The sequence below is a fragment of the Scyliorhinus torazame genome, chromosome 17, assembly GCF_047496885.1.
Source record: "Scyliorhinus torazame isolate Kashiwa2021f chromosome 17, sScyTor2.1, whole genome shotgun sequence".
Lineage (NCBI taxonomy): Eukaryota > Metazoa > Chordata > Chondrichthyes > Carcharhiniformes > Scyliorhinidae > Scyliorhinus > Scyliorhinus torazame.
In genome coordinates, this window is record NC_092723.1 from 84,936,033 (window position 1) to 84,961,490 (window position 25,458).

Here is a 25,458-nt window from a genome sequence, read left to right on the forward strand (position 1 = left end):
ACCCTGCACCCAGACACCCAAAGAGAACGTCACCAAACCCCGGCCTCAGACATGGGCCCGGGGCTGGAGCCCATCTCCTGGGTGTTCGGAAGTTGGCTGCTGCATCTGTGATGTTGCCTCTAGCAGTGTTCAAGCACAGTGTCCATGCATCAAGGTGTGATTGGGATGCCAGGCAATGAGCCCTACATGCTACATTGCCCGCCCACCCACGGGTCCAACTGGCATCTGTGAAGTGCTCACTTAACCATGATTGCCATTTCCCTTTTAGCAATAGCCTCCAGCCGAACGTCCAGAGGCCTCGGCAGTCAGTGGGAGATATGGGTGGTCGGTGGGGGCAGATAGGCAGGGTTGCCCCCGGAACGGGAACATATGATCCAGGGGTTGGCATGGAGGTCCCACGCAGGGTTGCCCCCTCCCCAAGCAGAGCTCCCCACCCAGCTCTGATACCCCCAGCCCCCCATGGCGTCCCACCCCCAACTTGGGATGCATCCCCCCGGATGTCCCCCCAACCTCCTCCAAGCACAGGGGCGGCAATCCCAGTGACCCCGGCTCATTGCCTGTGAGCAAAGATGGCCACTCACCTCGAGGTCCCCGTAGCAGCCCTTCTGCCAGGTTCATGTTTTTAATCAGCGCCAGCGTGACCACTTGCTGGGGAGGCCAATGAATGACAGGGGGCCATTGATCAGGGGTGGCTCCTGTTAATTGTATGGAAATAGGGCTTAAGTGGAGATAATTGGTTTCTTGCCGTGCTACAGCGAGATCCTGATTTCGCCTAGGGGAGCGGGCCGCTTGCATCGCAAATGGTTTGGCGCCCGGTGTGGTTCTCAATTTTGCCTTTCCCGCTACTCACCTGCCTCATTGAACTCTCGCTCGAGTGAAACAAAGCTACTGAATAACACCCATTGGGCGGGATTCGCCATAGCCCAATGCCAATATCATGTTTGGCGATCAGGTGGAGAATGGACTCCGACTGCAAAATTGGGGCCGGTGCCGGTTTGAGGCCGGTCCGCCGTGCTCCGTCCCCTCCAAAATGGCATCATCGCGACACATGCCGTTTCAACGCCATTGCCGCATCATCAACTGACCCACCTGCGATGCTCTGCCCCCGATGGGCCAGGTTCCCGTCGGCGTGGGACACGTGTGGTCTGAGCCAGCGTGGCAGCTCCTAACTGTGTCCAGTGCCAACACACTCGGCCGGGATCCATGCTGCTGGCCATGGGTGGGTGGCGGCGTCTGCTAGGGCTGGGGAGACTTTTGGGGGCTGGCCAGCGGGTGGACAGTGGGGTCGCGGTTTGCGGGTTAGGTTACACGTAAGGCTGGCGCCATGTAGTACGGCGCGACTGGTGCAGGTCATCAGCCGTGCGCATGCATGCCTGGGATCCGGCCATTCTCCGCCCGTTTTCTGCACAATCCGCGGGCGTTTCATGCGGCGCTGGTACTAGCCCTGCTCCGGTACGGGACTCGGTGAGGGGCTCGCGCTGATTTGCTGGTCGTGTAACACCACGGGTCCCACGCTTGCATCGGCACTTAGCTGCAGAAACGGAGAATTCCGCCCATTATCTCTCTTCACACTTCCAAACTTACACTTTTTGCGTTGAATTCGATCAATTTCACCCATTCCACTGGCACATCCAAGTCCTTTCAAAGTCAAATATTTCCTCATTGTTTACTGAACTTCAGGGAAAGAACATTTGGCCCTTCAGACCCATTGCTTTCACAGCTGGATTCTCCGCAGCCCCACCCAAAATTGCATTTGGCGCGGGGGCGGAGAATCCAATTTCTTGCCGAAATCGTGCCCGCAATTCTCCGGGACCCGAGAACCGGCGTGTTCGCGGAGTACTCTGCATGGCTGGGGGGCCATTGCCAGAGGCCCACCCAGCGATCCTCTGCTCCCAACCGGCCGAGGTCCCTACGGCGTGGTTCTAACCACCTATCGCTGTTCGGGAAGCTCACATGGGGGGCAGAGGGATCGGGGACCGGGGGAAGGGGGGGGAGCCTTATGGGCGGCCGGGGGACAGATCGGGTTGGTCGGATCTTCGGGCGCGCAGCCGTTCAGGAACATTTTGCTTTTTTTTAGGAAACTCCGGAGTGAAACGCCAGCGATTTTACACCGACGTGGGGACAAAGTCCCATTTATGGGAGAATCCAGCCCCATGTATAATCAACCATATTATAAACTCTGCTTGGGGATTCACGGGGGGGGGTAAAGATATGTAAATATCCCTGATCCCAAAATGCTATATGTTAGGAAAATAAAGATAGTCTTAGGAATTTACATTTGAACTGGTAAACATTAGAAATAAGGTATAGTTTTATGTGGGTTTAATAGTGCCAGGAAGGATAGTCAGATTCATGCAGGCCAAAAGTGTTTGTATTTGTGGGAGTTGGTTAAGTTCCAACTGTGCGTCTTGAGAGGGCTGTGGTGTGAAGAATAAATAGTCATTGCAGGGGCATTACTTAGCAAGAGGCCCATTTCCCAGAGGGATCGGGGATTATGCACTCATGCACATAATGAAATACTGACAGGCAGTGACAGACACCCAGTACAGCCAATCGACACACAGAACAGAACACAACCAATCACCAGGCAGAACACTAGAGGGGGGTTTCCCACGAAGAAACACACGAGGCATCAGCACTCCGCCTCTTTCCAATGGTGACAACTGTAGTGACAGTCAGGGTGTATATATCACTTAGCACCTTCTACCCACAGCAAGCTGTGTGCACTGCTCCAGAAATAAAACGTATTGAACTAACGTCTAAGTTTGGTGTCTACTTTCCAATATAACTGCATCCAGTTGTAGTCCTTGTTACCCCAGGGTGAATAACACGACATGGTACCAGTAGTCTACTTTATCTAAGTGATTTACCTTGAGTGATTCAATGACGACCAGCGGCATGGAGAAGACCCAGGCCCCTCCACAGCTACGGATCTCCGGCAATCTTGGCGCCAACTGGCAGGTCCTCAAGCAGAGGTTCAGTCTCTACATTGAGGCCTCGGGCCTCGAGGATGCGTCCGATGGCAGAAAAATCACGCTGCTTCTATCAACTGTGGGGGACCAAGCCATCCAAATTTTCAACTCGCTCACTTTTGCCGACGGTGAGGACAAGACCAAATTCAAGACCGTTTTAGCTAAATTCGACAGTCACTGTGAAGTCGAAACGAACAAGAGCTTTGAGCACTATGTCTTCCAGCAACGCCTTCAGGATAAGGATGAACCTTTCCAATTCTTTATAACTCATCTCCATATATTAGCGCAGTCCTGCAACTATGGTGACACTGCTGATTCCATCATCAGGGATCAGATCGCATCTGGGGTCCACTCCGACGCTTTGCGGGAGCAGCAACTTAAAATTAAAAACATGATCCTGCCGGTCGCAATCGAGACGTGTAAAGTGCATGAACAGGCGAGAAGTCGGTACTCCCGTCTTAAATCGGCAGAACATGAACAACTTGCCTCCCACGAGCAAGGGCTACTGGATTCTGATCCTGAAAGCACTACGGATCTAGAGGACGACTGCCTGGAGTCCCCATATCGTGTGGGCATCATCACTACATGTGAATATGCCTCCTCAAAATCAGCAAGACGCCTATCTATACTCAACGTGGATTCTGCGGACGAATGGCGTGCTGTCATACACGTTAACCAATGCAGCATCCAGTTCAAGCTGGACACTGGTGCTTCAGCCAATCTCATCTCTCAAGCTGATTTTGACCGCATTAAAAAGCAACCCAAAATTCTTCCGCCGGCCTACCAGCTTCTTGATTATAATAGCAATGCCATAACTGCATTAGGATCTTGTCATCTGCATGTCTCCAACAAGACCATCAATGCCACACTGTGATTCAAAATCTTCAAGCCTGACAAGGCATCCCTGCTTGGTGCCCATGCATGTGCCCATGCATGTAAGCTACTCAACCTCGTACAGCGAGTCCATGCCGTGTCCTCTTCCAATGTGGATCTTCAGGCTGACATTGATGACATCCTGGCGCAATACCCGGATGTGTTTAGTGGAATGGGTACTCTGCCATACTGCTACAAGATCTTACTCAGGCCTGATGTAACGCCTGTAATCCATGCACCACGCCGGGTACCGGCTCCTCTGAAGGAACGTTTAAAGGCGCAGCTACAGGAGCTCCAAGACCAGGGCATAATCTCCAAAGTGACGGAACCGACTGACTGGGTCAGCTCGATGGTCTGTGTGAAGAAACCCTCAGGAGAGTTGCGCATATGCATAGATCCCAAAGATCTTAACCGGAACATAATGCGGGAACACTACCCGATCCCGAAGCGGGAGGAACTAACCAGTGAGATGGCACACGCCAAAAGACAAAGGGGCAGCACAGTAGCCTTGTGGATAGCACAACTGCTTCACAGCTCCAGGGTCCCAGGTTCGATTCTGGCTTGGGTCACTGTCTGTGCGGAGTCTGCACATCCTCCCCGTGTGTGCGTGGGTTTCCTCCGGGTGCTCCGGTTTCCTCCCACAGTCCAAAGATGTGCGGGTTAGGTGAATTGGCCATGATAAATTGCCCTTAGTGTCCAAGATTGCCCTTAGTGTTGGGTGGGGTTACTGGGTTATGGGGATAGGGTGGCGGTGTTGACCTTGGGTAGGGTGCTCTTTCCAAGAGCCGGTGCAGACTCGATGGGCCGAATGGCCTCCTTCTGCACTGTAAATTCTATCTATCTATGAAATTCTTCACGAAGCTAGATGCATCGCGTGATTTCTGGCAGATACAACTGGACGAGTCCAGCAGGAAGTTCCGCACGTTTAATACACCTTTCGGAAGGTACTGTTATAACCGGATGCCATTTGGTATTGTTTCAGCCTCTGAAATCTTCCACAGGATCATGGAGCAGATGATGGAGGGCATTGAGGGTGTGCGTGTCTACGTAGATGATATAATCATATGGTCCACGACCCCCGAGGAACACATATCTCGTCTCAAACAAGTCTTTCGACGTGTCCATGCAAGTGGCCTCAAGTTGAACAAGGCCAAGTGCTCCTTTGTCATGTCATCCATCAAGTTCTTGGGCGACCAGATATCCCAGCAGTGCGTGCAACCAGATTCAGACAAAGTCAAGGCCATCAACGCCATGAAGATCCCGGAAGACAAAACAGAGGTACTACGGTTCCTCGGTATGGTAAACTTCTTGGGAAAGTTCATTCGCAACCTCGCATCACACACCACGGCTCTCAGGCATCTGGTGAAGAAGTCCACTGCATTCCAATGGCTACCAACACAACAAGCAGAGTGGCTCGAGCTAAAGGCAAAGCTCACCACTGCTCCGGTACTAGTGTTTTTTGACCCGGACAGGGAGACAAAAATCTCCACGGACGCCAGCCAGGATGGCATTGGTGCGGTGCTCCTCCAGAAGGATGACTCCTCGTCCTGGGCTCCAGTGGCCTATGCGTCAAGGGCCATGACTCCCACTGAGCAGAGGTATGCCCAGAAAAAGAGTGCCTGGGCCTCCTCACCGACATTGTAAAGTTCCATGACTACATCTACGGTCTACCAACCTTCACAGTGGAGACTGACCACAGACCCTTGGTCCATATCATTCATAAGGACTTGAATGACATGACGCCCAGGCTTCAGCGCATTCTCCTTTAACTCCGCAGGTACGGTTTTGAGTTAGTATACACACCAGGCAAGGGGCTAATAATTGCGGATGCCCTGTCACGCTCCATCACCTCGCCCTGTGAACAGGTAGACTTCATCCGCCAAATTGAGGCACAGGTGCAACTGTGTGCCAGCAACCTCCCGGCCTCAGATGAAAGAGTGATCAACATTCGAGAAGAGACTGCCAAAGACCCTCTTCTGCAGCATGTAATGCATCACTTTGCAAATGGTTGGCAGAAAAAGCAATGCCCTCAGTTCTTTAATGTCAAGGACGACCTGACAGTTGTCGAGGGGATCCTCCTCAAGCTAGATCAAAGAACAAAGAACAAAGAACAAAGAAATGTACAGCACAGGAACAGGCCCTTCGGCCCTCCAAGCCCGTGCCGACCATACTGCCCGACTAAACTACAATCTTCTACACTTCCTGGGTCCGTATCCTTCTATTCCCATCCTATTCATATATTTGTCAAGATGCCCCTTAAATGTCCCTATCGTCCCTGCCTCCACTACCTCCTCCGGTAGTGAGTTCCAGGCACCCACTACCCTCTGCGTAAAAAACTTGCCTCGTACATCTACTCTAAACTTTGCCCCTCTCACCTTAAACCTATGCCCCCTAGTAATTGACCCCTCTACCCTGGGGAAAAGCCTCTGACTATCCACTCTGTCTATGCCCCTCATAATTTTGTATACCTCTATCAGGTCGCCCCTCAACCTCCTTCGTTCCAGTGAGAACAAACCGAGTTTATTCAATCGCTCCTCATAGCTTATGCCCTCCATACCAGGCAACATTCTGGTAAATCTCTTCTGCACCCTCTCTAAAGCCTCCACATCCTTCTGGTAGTGTGGCGACCAGAATTGAACACTATACTCCAAGTGTGGCCTAACTAAGGTTCTATACAGCTGCAACATGACTTGCCAATTCTTATACTCAATGCCCCGGCCAATGAAGGCAAGCATGCCGTATGCCTTCTTGACTACCTTCTCCACCTGTGTAGCCCCTTTCAGTGATCTGTGGACCTGTACTCCTAGATCTCTTTGACTTTCAATACTCTTGAGGGTTCTACCATTCACTGTATATTCCCTACCTGCATTAGCCCTTCCAAAATGCATTACCTCACATTTGTCCAGGTTAAACTCCATCTGCCATCTCTCCGCCCAAGTCTCCAGACAATCTAAATCCTGCTGTATCCTCAGACAGTCCTCATCGCTATCCGCAATTCCACCAACCTTTGTGTCGTCTGCAAACTTACTAATCAGACCAGTTACATTTTCCTCCAAATCATTTATATATACTACAAAGAGCAAAGGTCCCAGCACTGATCCCTGTGGAACACCACTGGTCACAGCCCTCCAATTAGAAAAGCATCCCTCCATTGCTACCCTCTGCCTTCTATGGCCTAGCCAGTTCTGTATCCACCTTGCCAGTTCACCCCTGATCCCGTGTGACTTCACCTTTTGTACTAGTCTACCATGAGGGACCTTGTCAAAGGCCTTACTGAAGTCCATATAGACAACATCTACTGCCCTACCTGCATCAATCATCTTAGTGACCTCCTCGAAAAACTCTATCAAGTTAGTGAGACACGACCTCCCCTTCACAAAACCGTGCTGCCTCTCACTAATACGTCCATTTGCTTCCAAATGGGAGTAGATCCTGTCTCGAAGAATTCTCTCCAGTAATTTCCCTACCACTGAAGTAAGGCTCACCGGCCTGTAGTTCCCGGGATTATCCCTGCCACCCTTCTTAAACAGAGGAACAACATTGGCTATTCTCCAGTCCTCCGGGACATCCCCTGAAGACAGCGAGGATCCAAAGATTTCTGTCAAGGCCTCAGCAATTTCCTCTCCAGCCTCCTTCAGTATTCTGGGGTAGATCCCATCCGGCCCTGGGGACTTATCTACCTTAATATTTTTTAAGACACCCAACACCTCGTCTTTTTGGATCACAATGTGACCCAGGCTATCTACACCCCCTTCTCCAGACTCAACATCTACCAATTCCTTCTCTTTGGTGAATACTGATGCAAAGTATTCATTTAGTACCTCGCCCATTTCCTCTGGCTCCACACATAGATTCCCTTGCCTATCCTTCAGTGGGCCAACCCTTTCCCTGGCTACCCTCTTGCTTTTTATGTAAGTGTAAAAAGCCTTGGGATTTTCCTTAACCCTATTTGCCAATGACTTTTCATGACCCCTTCTAGCCCTCCTGACTCCCTGCTTAAGTTCCTTCCTACTTTCCTTATATGCCACACAGGCTTCGTCTGTTCCCAGCCTTTTAGCCCTGACAAATGCCTCCTTTTTCTTTTTGACGAGGCCTACAATATCATTCGTCATCCAAGGTTCCCGAAAATTGCCGTATTTGTCTTTCTTCCTCACAGGAACATGCCTGTCCTGTATTCCTATCAACTGACACTTGAAAGCCTCCCACATGTCAGATGTTGATTTGCCCTCAAACATCCGCCCCCAATCTATGCTCTTCAGTTCCCGCCTAATATTGTTATAATTAGCCTTCCCCCAATTTAGCACATTCATCCTCGGACCACTCTTATCCTTGTCCACCAGTACTTTAAAACTTACTGAATTGTGGTCACTGTTACCGAAATGCTCCCCTACTGAAACATCTACCACCTGGCCGGGCTCATTCCCCAATACCAGGTCCAGTACCGCCTCTTCCCTAGTTGGACTGTTTACATATTGTTTTAAGAAGCCCTCCTGGATGCTCCTTACAAACTCTGCCCCGTCTAAGCCCCTGGCACTAAGTGAGTCCCAGTCAATATTGGGGAAGTTGAAGTCTCCCATCACCACAACCCTGTTGTTTTTACTCTTTTCCAAAATCTGTCTACCTATCTGCTCCTCTATCTCCCGCTGGCTGTTGGGAGGCTGTCGTATCGTTATTCCTCGCAGCCTGAAGAGCTTAGTGCTCAAACAAATCCACGAGGGACACCTTGGTGTCGAAAAATATAGGCGCAGGGCCTGGCAGGCTGTCTACTGGCCTGGAATCAACCAGGACATATCCAACATGGTCCTCAATTGTGAGCTGTCAGTGCTTCCAGCCTGCTCAGGTGAAAGAAACACTCCAGCAACACGAGATCATGACCTATCCGTGGTCTAAGGTGGGAATCGACCTTTTTCACGCCAATGGGCGTGACTATGTGCTCATCAAAGATTACTTCTCAAGTTACCCGGAAGTTGTGAAGCTGTCAGACCTCACATCAAGGACAGTCATCAAGGCCTGCAAGGAGACATTCGCCAGGCATGGTATTCCGCTCACTGTCATGAGTGACAATGGTCCCTGCTTCCACAGCCAAGAGTAGTCCGATTTTGCCAAGTCGTACCAATTCAAACACATTACCTCAAGCCCACACTACCCGCAGTCCAACGGGAAGGTCGTGGAAGGGGTCCATATCGTGAAGCAACTGCTCTGCAAGGCTGCGGACTCTGCTTCGGACTTCAACCTTGCGCTGCTGGCGTACAGGGCAATCCCTCTGTCCACCGGTATGTCTCCGGCACAACTCCTCATGAATAGAGACCTGCGGACGACTGTTCCAGCCATACACTTACCAGACCTGGATCACCTCCCAGTGCTGCAAAAGGTGCAGCAACTCCGGAACCGGCAAAAGCTGACGTACGATGCTCATGCTACCGATTTGCCTGTGCTATCTCCGGAAGACGCTGTTCGCATCAAACTACCTGATGGAGGCTGGTCAGCCCCAGCTGTTGTTGTTCGACAAGCTGCTCCCAGATCGTTTGTAGTTCGTGTGGCTGATGGCTCCATTGTCAGGCGCAACAGAAGGGCACTACGCAAACTTGCCTGCCCACCACCAAATCTCACATTTCCAGATGTTGTTATGCCTCCTCCGGACACCTCGCTCCACGAGGCCACCAATCTGGCAGCAATCCCGCCTGTCAAGGCGCCGACGTCCCCACCTCCACCTCTCAGGCGGTCGACAAGGATCCAACGCCAGCCCCAAAGATTGGACTTATAGACATTTATCTTGTAAATGTTGTTCTGTATCTGCACACTCGGCACCTTTCCTGTACATATTCATTCACTCGCCATTTGATGTAAATAGTTATCCATGTATATACTGTCGCACATGCTCTAAGCAAACGACTAATTCTTTTTAAAAAAGGGATGTCACTCATGCACATAATGAGATACAGACAGGCAGTGACAGACACCCAGTACAGCCAATCGACACACAGGACAGAACACAACCAATCACCAGGCAGAACACTAGAGGGGGGTTTCCCACTATAAAACACACGAGGCATCAGCACTCTGCCTTTTTCCACTGGTGACAACTGTAGTAACAGTCAGGGTGTATATATCAGTTAGCACCTTCTACACGTGGCTCAGAGCTAGTCTGGTCTAGTTAGTTATAGTTAGCACACTTAGATTAGTAGAGTGTCAACCCACAGCAAGCTGTGTGCACTGCTCCAGAAGTTCAATAAAACATTTTGAACTAACGTCTAAGTTTGGTGTCTACTTTCCAGTATAACTGCATCCAGTTGCAGTTCGTGTTACCCCAGGGTGAATAACACGACAGGGATGAGAAAATATCAGCCATGATTGAATGGCGGAGCAGACTCGATGGGCCGAGTGGCCTAATTCTGCTCCTATGTCTTATGGTCTTATGGAAGTGCTTTCTTTTGTTCTTAGTTTTAACTGGAAGCCAGAATAGTTGGAGCCAGGTCACGGAGAAGGGAACAGCTCTCAACTCTGCCAGGAGAAGCTGGACAGGATAAGGGAGTTTCAAAGATGCAAGCTCCCGAAGGAACAAGATACAGTCCAGATAATTAAGGTATTGGGACGAAAGGTTTTCCATGAAGTCTGGAGTTGAAATGAAATGAAAATTGCTTATTGTCACAAGTAGGCTGCAAATGAAGTTACTGTGAAAAGCCCCTGGTCGCCACATTCCGGCGCCTGTTCAGGGAGGCTGGTACGGGAATTGAGTGAACAGAGACCAAGGTATTGTTCAGAAGAATTCAAGGAAGAATAAACAAGTGTTCTGGATTAAAGAGACAATCGCAGTAACTAGATGTAAAGTAATAGAATCCCTACAGTGCTGAAGGAGACCATTCGATCCATCGAGTCTGCACTGACCCTCTGAAAGTGCACCCTACCCAGGCTCCCACCTTACCCCCTGCAACCCCATAACCCCACCTAACCCGCAGATTCCTGGACACTAAGGGGAAATTTAGCATCACCAATCAATCTAGCCTTCACATCTTTGGACTGTGGGAGCAAACCAGAGCACCCAGAGGAAACCCATGCAGATATGGGGAGAACGTGCAAACTCCACGCAATCACCAAGGTAGCAATGCAAACTTCAGAGGTAGATAAATGTTTGATGTCATTTTTAATGTCTTCTGGGAATTGAACGTTAAAGCAATTGTGAGCACAGCAATTAAAGCAAAGGAATCCTAAAGGGGTTTATGTGAAATCCTGGACTGGATTTGCTATTAAGAGAACAGAAGCTTTGATTGAAAGTAACATTTATAAAACCTGGACTGGATTTCAGAATGCAAATCGCTAAGAGAAAGCATTATTATGAGAGAAGACTTTAAAGCGTTTTTTGGGGAGTGGAATTTGGCAATTCCCATGTGACAAACATCTGGGGGGGGGGGGGGGGGGGAGATTCTGAGGTGAAGTCCACAGACTTAACTTGGGTTCAGAGTGCAGTGCATGTATTTGACCACAGTCACCTTGTGTGCTTAAAAGAGCTTTGTGTTAATGAGATCATTGTAGCTTAAGATGTACTTTGTTATCCATGTTTATCCTAAAGCCAGTGATTCAGTTAAGGAGGGAGTAAAGGAGTATTGTACAATAAGAACATAAGAACTAGGAGCAGGAGTAGGCCATCTGGCCCCTCGAGCCTGCTCCGCCATTCAATGAGACCATGGCTGATCTTTTGTGGACTCAGCTCCACTTTCTGAACACCATAACCCTTAATCCCTTTATCCTTCAAAAAACTATCTATCTTTATCTTAAAAACATTTAATGAAGGAGTCTCTACTGCTTCACTGGGCAAGGAAATCCATAGATTCACAACCCTTTGGGTGAAGAAGTTCCTCCTAAGCTCAGTCCTAAATCTACTTATTTTGAGGCTATGCCCTCTAGTTCTGCTTTCACCGCCAGTGGAAACAACCTGCCTGCATCTATCCTATCTATTCCCTTCATAATCTTATATGTTTCTATAAGATCCCCCCTCAGCCTTCTAAATTCCAACGAGTACAGTCCCAGTCTACTTAACCTCTCCTCGTAATCCAACCCCTTCAGCTCTGGGATTAACCTAGTGACTCTCCTCTGCACACCCTCCAGTGCCAGTACGTCCTTTCTCAAGTAAGGAGACCAAAACTGAACACAATACTCCAGGTGTGGCCTCACTAACACCTTATACAATTGCAGCATAACCTCCCTAGTCTTAAACTCCATCCCTCTAGCAATGAAGGATAAAATTCCATTTGCCTTCTTAATCACCTGTTGCACCTGTAAACCAAATTTTTGCGACTCATGCACCAGCACACCCAGGTCTCTGCACAGCAGCATGTTTTATTATTTTATCATTTAAATAATAATCCCTTTTGCTGTTATTCCTACCAAAATGGATAACCTCACATTTGTCAACATTGTACTCCATCTGCCAGACCCCAGCCTGTTCACTTAACCTATCCAAATCCCTCTGCAGACTTCCAGTATCCTCTGCACTTTTTGCTTTACCACTCATCTTGGTGTCGTCTGCAAACTTAGACACATTGCACTTGGTCCCCAACTCCAAATCATCTATGTAAATTGTGAACAGTTGTGGGCCCAACACTGATCCCTGAGGGACACCACTAGCTACTGATTGCCAACCAGAGAAACACCCATTAATCCCCACTCTTTGATTTCTATTAATTAACCAATCCTCTATCCATGCTACTACTTTATTTACCCTTAATGCCATGCAGCTTTATCTTATGCAGCAACCTTTTGTGTGGCACCTTGTCAAAGGCTTTCTGGAAATCCAGATATACCACATCCATTGGCTCCCCGTTATCTACCGCATTTGTAATGTCCTCAAAAAATTCCACTAAATTAGTTGGGCACGACCTGCCCTTTATGAACCCATGCTGCATCTGCCAAATGGGACAATTTCCATCCAGATGCCTCGCTATTTCTTCCTTGATGATTCCTTGAATCCAACTTTTCATGTTTAATGAATGTTCTTTCCTTGTTGTTAAAATGAATTAGTGGTCTTGTGACTCTGTTCCTCCACATTTTATAAAAACATAAAAGTTAGGGGGCTGGATTCTCCGCTGGCGGGATTCTCCGTTGCGCTGGCAGCGCACCCACACCCGGGGATTTCCTGGCGGCGTGGGGCTGCCCATAATGGGAAATCCCATTGCCCGGCTGCAGGGACGGAGAATCCCCCTGCCGGCGGGGGCGCGTCGCACCAGAAAACTGGTGCGGCAGACAGAGAATCTTGCCCAGGGTCTTTTGAGCCAATGTTCCATTCTGGGGTCATCCCATCCATTTATAATATCAACTGGGATCGTAACACATCTGAAATTTGGTCTATCATATTTAATTCACACCTAGAACTATCTACAGAATGATCAAGACCCAATGGAACTTTTCATCATCTGTCAAAACCAATCCAAAAACCTCCCATCCCATTCCAAGTATTTTTTTTTTTCATTCATGGCATGTGGACATCACTGGCTGGACGAGCATTTATCGCCCATCCCTAATTACCCTTGAACTGAATGACTTGCTAGGCCATTTGAGATGGAAGTTAAGAGTTAAACACATTGGTGTGTGTTTGACCAGACCAGGTAAGAATGGCAGATGAGTTTTTACAACATTGAACAATGGTTTCATGGTCATCATTAGACTCTTTCTTTATTCTAAGTAGCTATGGATTAGCTTCTTTTCAAGGATTTAGTTAACATGGCATTTCTGCTTTAGCTGGCAATGTGATGAGTACAATGCTCTCTTCGTAGCACCAGGTGTTATATGATACCATCAGCATGATAAAGTGTACATGTAAATTCACCAGAATAATACTCGGTTCAATTGGGAGGACAGTAAACAAAACCTAGCTTATTTCCACGAGTCTAAGGTTAAGAAGTGATCTAACTGAAGTGCTTAAAATATAAGTGATAGAGAGGGTGGCACGGTGTTTAGCACTGTTGCCTCATGGCACCAAGGACCCGGGTTCAATCCCAGCCCCGGGTTACTGCCTGTGTGGAGTTTGCCCATTCTCCCAGTGTCTGGGTGGATCTCACCCCCACAACACAAAGATGTGCAGGGTAGGTGGATTGGCCACGCTTAATTGCCCCTTAATTGGAAAACAAAATAGTGATAGATTAGGCATTTCATCTGGCGGGTAAAATCCAAAACACAGTCTCATAGTACACAGAGCAAAGGTGGTAAATGGAGTTGAAAATAATTATGGTCTGTTTGGTGGAAAAGTTGGAAATTCCATGGCACCCTCCTGTTTCTATGTACCCCAGTTACCAAATGCCATGTCATATGGGGTAATAGGTATTCATCAAGTGGTGTATCAGCTGGATGCAATGAAAACTGATCCACAAAATCTTGTAACCATGCCTTGTTACTGTTGCAATGTCCTGAATATAATTTTGAGCAATGTCTCCGCAGCAACACTGAACCCATCACCGCAGTATTCCTCAATTAACTTCATCATATCAGCTCCAATTACCACTCACTCTTTTGTTATAAGTTGGTAGAGTGTGAGTTCCTGCACAGTAAGCGGAGGAGCTGCCTCGTATCGATTGCCATATGTCTGGACTCACACAACCCAGGTGGACCCTTATTGTATTAGGAATTGGAAAATTCATTCAAAACTTAACCAATATACTGGGGCTAGGATTAAATAATATTGAACGGCCAAGGCTTATAATGCAGGATAGCAGCAAGTGGCTGTTGGAGGTAGATAGATCCTTGTTAGGCTGGAGAACTGAAGGTTATGAGTTGGGGGGGGGGGGGGGGGGGGGGAAGAGTAGATGGGAATGTGAAAACGCAAACAAATCAACCATAATATTGAATGGTAGAGCAGGTTTGAGGGGTCGATTGGCCTACTCTGCTCCTATCTTGTATGTTCATAAGATCAGCATGGAGACAAGTTCAAAGAAAGAATAAGAAGACTTACATTTGCCGATCCTGAGGTTGTGAAAGATGTTATAGGAAAGAACACTAGTGTCAATATTGTGTTGTCTTGGGGAAAATTCAGAATAAAGGGGCACAATCTATACATTTGGAACAAAGGCGGTAATACAGATGAAGTAAAGATAGCCGTGGTCTGTGAACTGTATTGTAACACCAGCAAATTTGGCTATATAGTTGGTTGCAAGGAAGATGCAAAGAGTCATAAATGGGTGAAGTGAAAGGGTAAAAACTAGGCAGGCGAAGTATAACATGGGAAAATGTGACGGCTAAGTTAGATTTTTTTGATCAACAAAGGAATCAATAAGGACAGGTAGGAAAGTAAAGCAACAATCAGTTCAACCATGATCATGCTGAGTGTGAACAGAAAGTTACTTTTTGAAATGTTTCAGAAGTGAAAATTTCATTACTGCAATTCCTGCCTCTCACCAGAGCTGAAATGAACCCATGACAGCATGGGGGCAGCACGGTAGCACAGTGGCTAGCATAGCTCCAGGGTCCCAGGTTCGATTCCCGGCTTGGGTCACTGTCTGTGCAGAGTCTGCACGTTGTCCCCGTATCTGCGTGGGTTTCCTCCGGGTGCTCCGGTTTCCTCCCACAGTCCAAAGACGTGCAGATTAGGTGGATTGGCCTGATAAATTGTCCTCAGTGTCCAAAAAGGTTGGGTGGGGTTGCTGGGTTATGGGGATGGGGTGGCCTTAAGTGGGGTGCTCTTTCCAAGGGCCGGTGCAGACTCGATGGGCGAAATGGCCTCCTTCTGCACTGCAAATTCCATGATACACTGGATTAGCTCAGTTAGCCGGGCAGCTGGTTCATGATGCAGAGTGAAGCCAGCAGCATGGGTTCAATTCCCATTCTGTATGAGGTTACTCAGCCTTCCCAACCCTGTCCCTCACCTGAGGTGTGGTGATCCTCAGGTTAAATCACCACCAGTCAGCTCTCCCCTTCAAAGCAGCCTATGGTCATCTGGAACTATGGTAACTTTACTTTAACACATCCTAGTCCCAGGGCTCAGAGCTCAGTTGTCTGCCTGTCTGTATCAATGTGTTCAGGAGCGCTGGACCTACTCATTTCTCAAAATATTCTCAGCATGCCTGAGATTTTAACATTCTGATCAAGATTCGCTTCCCCAAACAGTTGGACAATCTCGCGACTGACTCTGAAATTTTAAGTTCCAGTCTGGAGCTCAATGTACAGACTGACTCTCCCATGCAGTACAGAGAGAGTGCAGCATTGTCAGAGATGCTGGTTTTCAAATGAGATGTTAAATAAGTGTCTCGTGGATGTATCCTGGTTAATGTTTATCTCTCGGTCATTGCTGTTTGTGGGTGTTTGTTGCCTCTCAATTGACTGCCATCTTTCCTCTACACAACAGTAACCAGACTTCGAAAAGCACTCCATAGCTTTGCAATGTCATGTCATCATAAAAATCATTATATAAATCCAAGTCTTTCTTCCCATTTGCAGGATAGACTATCATGGTAGCATGTAGTTACATGATTGCTCCTCACCATCCCACAGTTATTCTAGTGCAGAATATGAGGTGTTAAAGGGAGGAGAGTTAATCATTAGAGTCAGAGTAAAGTCCTCAGCAGAGTCTGTTTCCCCTGGTCAGTCTGGAGGCTCCAGTGTACAGCCCCATATTCCAACCCATTACTCAATGATAACAAGCTGCGCTCTCTTACCAGGACTCCGATTCTGCAGCCAGTGCCTACACTCACTGGAACCTTTGCACAGACCCACACACACTGATCCTTCAGGGTACAGGGTTCAGCCTCCCTGTGGTCAGTCTCCCCGATCTCAGAGTTCCCTCAGCACTGTCAGCATTAACCTGCTTGTGAACAATCCGCTATGATGCCAGTCTCCATCTAATCTCAGTTCTCCAGGCCTCTGGTAAATCAGTGCTGCTCTTAAAAACCTCTGCTTTCAAACTCTTCCTGCTTCAAAAACTGCACATTTCCTGGATACAAGTCCTGTCCACTTTCGAATTTACATTTGTGATAGCTGGATGCCTCCTGCAGGATAACAACAAATTCAATAGGAAAACCAAGAGACATCTCAAATATACAAGTGCCTACTCCGGCAGATAGCCCCATCTGCAGGATAGGGAGTGTTAAAATGCACACTGCTTCCACAGAGTTCTGGGGACGACTCGCAGTGCAGACCAACACACAGATTTACAGAATCAGCTTTGACCAGGACAGGGAACGAGTGGGAGGGGTGAGGAGAAAAGCAGCAATTCGGGACTCCTGCTTCCCTATGGCCTTGCCACTTCTGCCCTTTGTAACTCACCGTCACCCCCGCATTACTGACCCACACACTCGCCACCTCATTGCTTCCACACAGTGGTGAGCTGGAGGAGGCGAGTGGGAAGTTATTAAGATTTGGTAATTTCAAGCTTTAAATTATGCGCTGGGAACCTTCCGACAAAGTGATTTAAATTGTTAACTTCAGATGGTTCTGCCAATGTTACACCAATAGTTACTCTGAAAGAGTTAGAAAGAAAGAAAAGTACTTTAACTCCAGAGTAACTATTTTAAACACCCAGATGTGGAGGTTAGGTGGATTGGCCATGCTAAATTGCCCTTCGTGCCCAAAAAGGTTAGGTGGGGTTACTGGATTACGGGGATAGGGTGGAGGTGTGGGCTTGGGTAGGGTGCTCTTTTCCAAGGGCCTGTGCAGACTCGTTGGGCCGAATTGCCCCTTTCCGCACTGTAAATTCAATAAAAAAAGACTGAGCCCACAATCCGAACGACGCCAACCCCTCCCCCCCTATCTGGTCCTGACCCAACACCAGCTCCCACCCCAGCCGATCCCTGGACCCCCACATCCCATTCACTCACCTTAGAAACTTACCGTCTCCCTTTCAATGGTCCAATTAAACTTACCTGCTTTATGGCAGCTAGTGCTGTAAAAAGGGGTGTGTCCTCTTTGCTCTCTTCCTTTTACACCTCACTGCTGGTGTCCCTGGGTTTCTTCAGTCTCACCCATTCTGAGTCAGGAAGGTTTGTCGAGACGGAGGGAAGGCTTTGGAATTGCAGTGAAAGTAAGTTGCTATGAACTCGCAATCTGCCACTGATTGCCACTCATGGGATGGACGATAAATATATTGGATTCTCCATGGATCCCAGCAGCGGGATTCTCCGTGTTGACTGTAGTGAATGGGAGATTTGGCTGAGCGACTAATTCGCTAGTAGCGGTAGGGCGGCGGACTCGCAACGGAGAATCCCGGCCGTTATTTCATGCATCAATACTAATGATGAAGTATTTTATTTCCTCTATCAAGAAAATGGATAATTTTGTTTCATGCCCCAAAGGAGTAAATGCATATGTTCTTCTGAGGTAGTCCTTTGGGGTTGAGGACGATTTTCTTCCGTGAGAAACGTAAACATAGAAAATAGGAGCAGGAGTAGGCCATTCGAGCCTGCTCCGCTATTCAACATGATTATGGCTGATCCTCTATCTCAATGCCATATTCCCGCTATCTCCCCATGCAAGAATTAATGATGTAAGATTCTAAAAAGCAACTGAAAATTTTGCAGTGTTAATTTTCTTTATATTTGATTTCATATCAAATTAACATCTTAAGCAGTGCACCTTATTAATTGTCCCTTGTTTTAATACAACTATCCACAACTATGATAACTTTTTAAAAGTAGCTATTAAATATAGATTTGATGTTTCTACTGGTGATGCACATGTGCAGATTACCTTGATATTACTTTGCACATAACAAAATTCATTGCACACATTGATAGTAAAAATGAGAAAGAACATTGTTCTCAAGGCCCATGGTCCAGGAGAATCCCAGCAACATGCAGAGGATGAGGAGGTTAAACCCATCCCACGGAGGCGACTCAGACAAACCAAGGGGCTACCGAAGAAAACTTTGCTACTTGGAGATGGGTAAAAGATAATGCCGCACCCGTCTTCGCTTGTTCAGAGATATGTGGATCATATCTGCCACAAACTGTGAGAGGACCTAACGCCCCGTGATCTGGGAGGACATCCCCTGCCAGTGCCCCTGAAGGTCACCACCAAACTTAATCAGTTGCCTGATTCACCACCCTCAGAAAAATAATTTCCTCATCTGTCTTAAATGAGCGACCCCTTATTTTTAAACAGTGACCCGAAGTTCTAGATGATCCCACAACAGGAAACATCTTCTCCACATCCACACTGTTAATACCTCTCAGGATCTTAAAGGTTTTGTTTAAGTCGCCTCTTACTCTTCTAAACTCCAGTGGGTACATGCATTCATTTACATCCATCCTTAAATACTCCAGATGTGGTCTCACCAATGCCCTGGACAACTGAAGCATAACTTCGCTATTTTTGTATTTGGTTCCCCTCACAATAACCAATAACAATCTGTGAGTTTTCCTAATTGCTTGCTGTACCTGTATACTACCCTTTTTGACCCACGCACCATGTCACTGTTATGGACCGGAAGGGCATTAATTTAAACACCCCTGATTTCTCCTCTCAGTGCCGCCCACAAGAGAAAGGTGTTTTTGATTTTTGATTTCTCCCTTTATAAATGGTGGTGTGCTTAAATTTGGAGTGTTCTCACACAACAAACTCAAGATAAGATAAAATAAAAGGGGTTGATTTATTTCACATACACAAGGGGTTTCACAATATCCGCCCCTTTTTGTATCTGGACAATAAAAGAGGAATAAGGCGAGTTGAATCCCAAAGGGGTTGAATCCCAAAGCCTCAGGTACTTCGGGAATTTGCATATTAAAGTGAGGCTTACTGCCTCGCTCTAATACGCACATTTGCCAAAAGGTGTTCCCACCCATTGTGGGTGAGATTTACATCGCAACATCTTGCGAGATGGCATGGTGAGCTGGGTAGATCCCAGGAGCAGGGTCTCCTGGCTTTCATTGGCCACATTGCGCGCAGCGAGCTGCTTTTTGGTGCAGCATGGCCATTGGATCACACGCAATGGGCTGGATTCTCCTGAAGCTAAGTTTTGATGCCAGCGGAGGAAGTGTGTTTTATGGCAGAGAAATTGGCGCAACAGCTGTACCGATTCAGCTACTTTAAATGGGCTCGCACTGTCCCCACGGGGAACTCAATCAATACCATGAAAGTCGGCGCCAGATTCGCCGGGTCTGTGATTGGCGCACATGAGACTCACACGCCGCAGCCACACTCAAACTGTCCTTCCTCCCACACACACCGTCCCAGCCAACAAGATGGCTGGAAGGAGAGCAGCACACGGTTCAGGGATGCTGAACTGGACACCCCCCTGGAAGTCGTGGAGGAGAGACGAATGACCCTATATCCTGGCCAGGGAGGAAGGCTGCCAGGCACCGCCGTTCACCGTGCCTGGGCACAGGTGGGAGAGGCGGTCAGCAGCGCAGGCAACATTGCCTGGACTGACCAGCAGTGCTGCAAGAAACTTCACGACCGTCTCAGGGGGGCCAGGGTGAGTCAGCTGCTTATTGCCCCTGGCACTAATCCTGCCCTTCACATACCCGTAACCCAGCCCCTCTCCCCCGGGGGACGGCCGAACCCCCAACCTGGCCCATATGCCAGCACCCATGCCCGGGTGCCCTGGCCACTGAGGCCACCATCTACCCAACCCCTGGACTGCATGCATTGGACCATTTAATGGTGTTGTTGTATGTGTTCCCTCCTCCCCGCCCCCATCCCCAGGAGAAGGCCATGCGCACAACCAACGAGAGTGGGAGAAGACCAAGAGGGACCACCGGAACTGCGGCCCCTCACCATGAGGGCCCTGAATGTGGCCAGTGGCCCAGGGGAAAGGGATGTCGCCGGGTGGCGTGCGCTCATGGGCGAACAAGTGAGATCCTGCTAAGTTGCGGTTCCCATGACGTGTGTGGACACCCCTCCCCCCTCACCCTCACACCCCCCTTGCCCCCTTCAACCCCCACCCCCACACTCCCCTCACCCCATCACTCCCCTTAGCCCTGAACCCCCCCCCCCCCCCCCCCACACCCCCGGCCCGCTGTCTAATCATACTTGTCGTCTTGTGTCTTACAGGACCTGCCGGAGATGAGGCCAGTCCATCCAGAGTCCCCCGCCCCCTGCCAGTGCCAGAGCCACTGCCTCTCAGATAGCCGAGCACTAACAGAAAGAGCACCTGAACTCCAGGACTCCGCCTGAGACTCAGGACACCCCGGAGCTCTGGTCGGAGGAGGATACTGGCTTTCCATCTCAACTGTCTCCAACACCCTCCACCATCCCAGAGACTATCACCTCGGTTGGGCAGACTACTGAGGAGGCTCCTGGGACACCACACATCTCATCCGGTGTAGCAGGTTGAGGTAGGAGCAGCCGAGGGGCTGTACAGTCAGAGGGCAGAGTGCTCCGATTTCCTCCTCGAGTCCGTGCTGTGAGGTGAATTGGCCATTCTTAGTTCTCCCTCAGTGTACCCAAGCAGGCGCCAGAGTGTGGCAACAAGGGGATTTTCACAGTAACTTCATTGCAGTGTTAATGTAAGCCTACTTATGGCAATAAAGATTATTATTATAACCAGTTGTATTTGCTGTCTATTTTATTATAGTTATTGTTTATTAATGAAAAAAATTGTTTAAATTCACAAACTTGGTGACTGTTGTTGTTGGGCAGCCAAACACCAAAGAAGAATAAATAGTTAATTTCAATTGTGTTGCGACTTTGGTTCAAGTGGGGCTGGAATGGACTGTGCACTAGCCCAGGACGATACAACTGTTTGGTAAGATAATTACTGCAGGTGCCAAGGTATCAGGCACTTATCAAAAAAGCAGTTTTAGTTGAGTGTTAGTTGGAGATGTGAGCAGCAGTGAAGCATCTCAGTTTAGTTAAAAGATATGTTTGTAGATAGAATAGAGCTTTCTTGCCAAGCAGTTCAGAAGAGTGTGATTAAAAGGCAAGCTTATACAAGCTGAAGCAGCTTCTGAAGAAAGACAGCCACATTTTATGCACGATTCTGACAGGATTTTGGTCTTTTCTTTAAAACAATCTCAAAGAACATCTCAAAGAACATCTCTGTAAAGCAGGTATTCCTGAGAGCTAACTGTATTTAAAAATGGATTGAGAACTTAGATGTTTTCTTGTTGTTTGAGTGGGTATAAAGATAGCAATTAAGGGTTACTGTATTCACTGCATTGAGCAGCATTGTTTAAGGGGTAATGGTAAGATATTTTCTGGTGTGATGTTAAAGATATTTGAATACTGTGTTAGTAATAAAGTTTGTTTTAATATCCCATGTCCATATTTCTTTGTGAATTCACTCCTGGAGCAAGGTATCCTTTCTTCACAGTCTTACAAAATTAAAATAAAATATTGGGGTTTCTGTCCAGTATCCGAACCACTATTAGGGGTTGGTCTGGGAATGCAATACCCTCCTTTTCATTTCCTACTTTACAGCGATTTCTGGGATGTTACTGGTATCCATTAGTGAAGATCGATCAAATTCCTTAGTTCATGATGCACGATCATTTGCACAAAGACTAAAGTTGGGTACAACTGTGGCTTTATTACAGTCAGATGCGTGGCCTCCTGCTGCAGCTGGCGAAATGGCAGGGCACTGGAGGTCATGCATATTTATACAGTTCTCCCTGGGCGGAGCCAGTTGGCAGGAGCTCCCGGCGAACCTGTAGTGCAGGTCCTACCTTACATCTCCTATTACGGTGGTTCACCACATTCACCCCCTGTTAAAAATGAGTCCGGCGGGGGTGACGTGAAACTATATACAATTAGTGGAATTATGTACAGTGGTAGGGAAAGAAAAGTCCATGTTGACGGTCCGAAGTCCGTCAAAGGTTCAGCCGGTCCGGTGCTTTGGTGCTTCGTTGGGATCGGCGTAATGGTGCGGCGAAGTCGGTGCTGGCGGTGGTGGAGGTGGCACCGATGGCGGCGGTGGAGGTGGCCCCGATGGCGGTTCTGATGCTGGCCAGTCATCGGGGAACTCCGGGAGCATGCAGAAGTCCTCTTCGTCCTCTTGTGCGGAAAAGGGGAGGGGGGGGTGGTCTGGTGGGGTCAATATTGGCGGCATGGTGGGAGGTGGTGGTGGGGGGGGGGCGCATTGGTGGGGGGATGTGTTGGGGTGGAACCTGATGGTGCCAGGAACCTGACGGTGCCAGGTCCCTGAGTGAGACAGTATCTTGGCGGCCGTCGGGGAACTCAATGTAAGCATATTGAGGGTTGGCGTGGAGCAGGTGAACCCTGTCCACCAAGGGGTCCGCCTTGTGGAGTTGGACATGCCTACGGAGAAGGATCGGTCCTGGAGCTGCGAGCCAAGTCGGGAGCGACATACCGGATGTGGACTTCCTGGGGAAGGTAAAAACACGTTCATGGGTGTGTTATTAGTGGCGGTGCACAATAGTGACCGGATGGAGCGTAGAGCGTCAGGGAGGACCTCCTGCCAGCGAGAGGCTGGAAGGTTCCTGGACCGTCCCATTCTCCTGTTCTACTTGCCCATTTCCCCGGGGGTTGTAGCTGGCCGTCCTGCTGGAGGCTATACCCTTGCTGAGCAGGAACTGACGCAGCTCATCGCTCATGAATGAGGATCCCCTGTCACTGTGGATGTAGGTGGGGAAACCGAACAGAGCGAAGATGGTGCTGAGGGCCTTGATGACGGTGGCAGACATCATATCTGGGCATGGAATGGCGAAGGGGAATCTGGAGTACTCATCGACCACACTGAGAATATACGTGTTACGGTCGGTGGAGGGGAGGAGCCCTTTGAAATCCACGCTGAGGTGTTCAAAGGGGTGGGAAGCCTTCACCAGGCGTGCATGGTCTGGCCAGTAGAAGTGCGGCTTGCACTCCGCACAGACCTGGCAGTCCCTGCGAACTGTCCTTACTTCCTCGACCGAGTAGGGCAGATTGCGAGCTTTGACCAGATGGTACAATCGAGTGAACCCCGGGTGACAAAGGCTGTCATGTAGGGCCCGGAGTTGGTCTACTTGTGCGCTGGCACATGTACCTCGGGAGAGGGCGTTTGGGGGCTCGTTGAGTTTACCGGGGCGATACAAGATCTCGTAATTATAGGTGGAGAGCTCGATTCTCCACCGCAAGATTTTATCATTTTTGATCTTGCCCCGCTGTGTGTTATTGAACATGAAGGCTACCGACCGTTGGTCAGTGAGGAGAGTGAATCTCTTACCAGCCAGGTAATGCCTCCAATGCCACACAGCTTCAACGATAGCTTGAGCCTCCTTCTCGACGGATGAGTGTCGAATTTCAGAGGCATGAAGGGTGCGGGAAAAGAATACCACGGGTCTGCCTGCCTGGTTTAGGGTGGCGGCAAGGGCGATGTCTGAAGCGTCGCTTTCTACTTGGAAAGGCAGTGACTCATCCACTGCGTGCATCCCGGCCTTGGCGATGTCTGCTCTGATGCAGACGAAAGCATGTTGTGCCCGGCACAAGCGGGCGCAATCACAGCGACTGCGCGGGCCTGGCACACAGCCGCGAAGTGGCCCTTTTTACTGCAGGCTTTACAAACTGCAGTGCGGGCCGGGCAGTGTTGGCGGGGGTGCTTCTGCTGACCGCAGAAGTAGCAGCGGGGACCCCCGGGGTGCGCGGATCGGCGTGCGGCGCAGGCGTATTGCAAAGGCAGGGCCCCGGCTGAGGAGGTCGTCGGCGGGGTCCAGGAGGGGTAAGATTGGTAGAAGGGTGGGCAGTGCGGCGGGAGAGATACGATTGTATGTTACGGGATGCGATCGTCATGGAGAGCGCCAAGGTTTTCAGTCCGCCAGTTCGAGCGTGGCCCCTTCCAGCAATCGTTCTCGGATGCAGTCCGACGCAATCCCCGACACAAAGGCATCGTGCATGAGGAGATTTGCGTGTTTGACGGCCTGACAGTCACAATCCCGGACAAGTGGAATTAGGGCCCGCCAGAAGTCTTCGATGGGCTCACCAGGTAGTTGCGAGCGGGTGGCGAGGACATCCCTGGCGAAGAGCAGGTTCGCCTTCTGTGTGTCGTGTTCTTTGAGGAGTTCCATCGCTTTTGTGTAAGTCGTGGCATCTTGGATCAACAGGAACACGCTGGAGCTCAGTCTGGAGTACAGGATGCTTATCTTCTGAGCCTCCGTTGGCGCGGGGTCCGCCGTGTTGATGTAAGCCTTGAAACATGCCAGCCAGTGAGTAAAGTTTTTCCTGGCGTCGGGCGAGTGCGGATCCAGCTGCAGGCGATCGGGCTTAATTCTGATATCCATTCTGTGGAAAATCTGACTGTAATAAATTGATGCATGATCAATTGCACAAAGACTAAAGTTGGGTACAACTGTGGCTTTATTACAGTGAGATGCGAGGCCTCCTGCTGCAGCTGGCGAAATGGCAGGGCACTGGAGGTCATGCATATTTATACAGTCCTCCCTGGGCGGAGCCAGCCGGCAGGAGCTACCGGCAAACCTGTAGTGCAGGTCCTACCTTACATCTCCAATTTCAGTGGATCACCACAGTTCAATTCATCTGTCATCTTATTTCCATTATTAATTTCCCAGACTCACTTTCTTTTTTTATAACAAACATTTTATTAAAGCATTTATGGTTTTCTCACAACAAAAGATACAAATCCAAATGTAAACATCATTCAGTGCGTAACACCCCCCCCCCAACCAACAACCATACCCCACCAACATAGCTTATACACAAAATCCCCAAGTCCCTCCTTCTCCTCTCGCTGATCCTGCCTAAATTG

The 25,458-nt window shown here is 48.9% G+C and overlaps 1 protein-coding gene and 1 long non-coding RNA gene across 4 annotated transcripts in view; one reads left to right on the forward strand and one right to left on the reverse strand.

Moving 5' to 3' along the window:
* Positions 1–16,812, reverse strand: part of LOC140393982 (DNA damage-regulated autophagy modulator protein 2-like) — a 396,903-nt gene extending 380,091 nt beyond the window's left edge. For both annotated transcript variants that reach the window (XM_072480700.1, XM_072480701.1), the window contains exon 1: positions 16,484–16,812. The gene's annotated coding sequence lies outside the window, so the exon portion shown is untranslated. The remainder of the gene's footprint in view (positions 1–16,483) is intronic.
* A 213-nt stretch (positions 16,813–17,025) lies between these two features.
* Positions 17,026–21,436, forward strand: LOC140393983 (uncharacterized). 2 transcript variants are annotated; one of them, XR_011935797.1, is made up of 3 exons: positions 17,026–17,844; positions 20,466–20,613; positions 20,814–21,436. It is a non-coding gene; the product is annotated as an uncharacterized lncRNA (long non-coding RNA). The 2 variants fall into 2 exon arrangements; XR_011935796.1 differs by lacking the exon at positions 20,466–20,613.
* Positions 21,437–25,458: the final 4,022 nt, after the last annotated feature.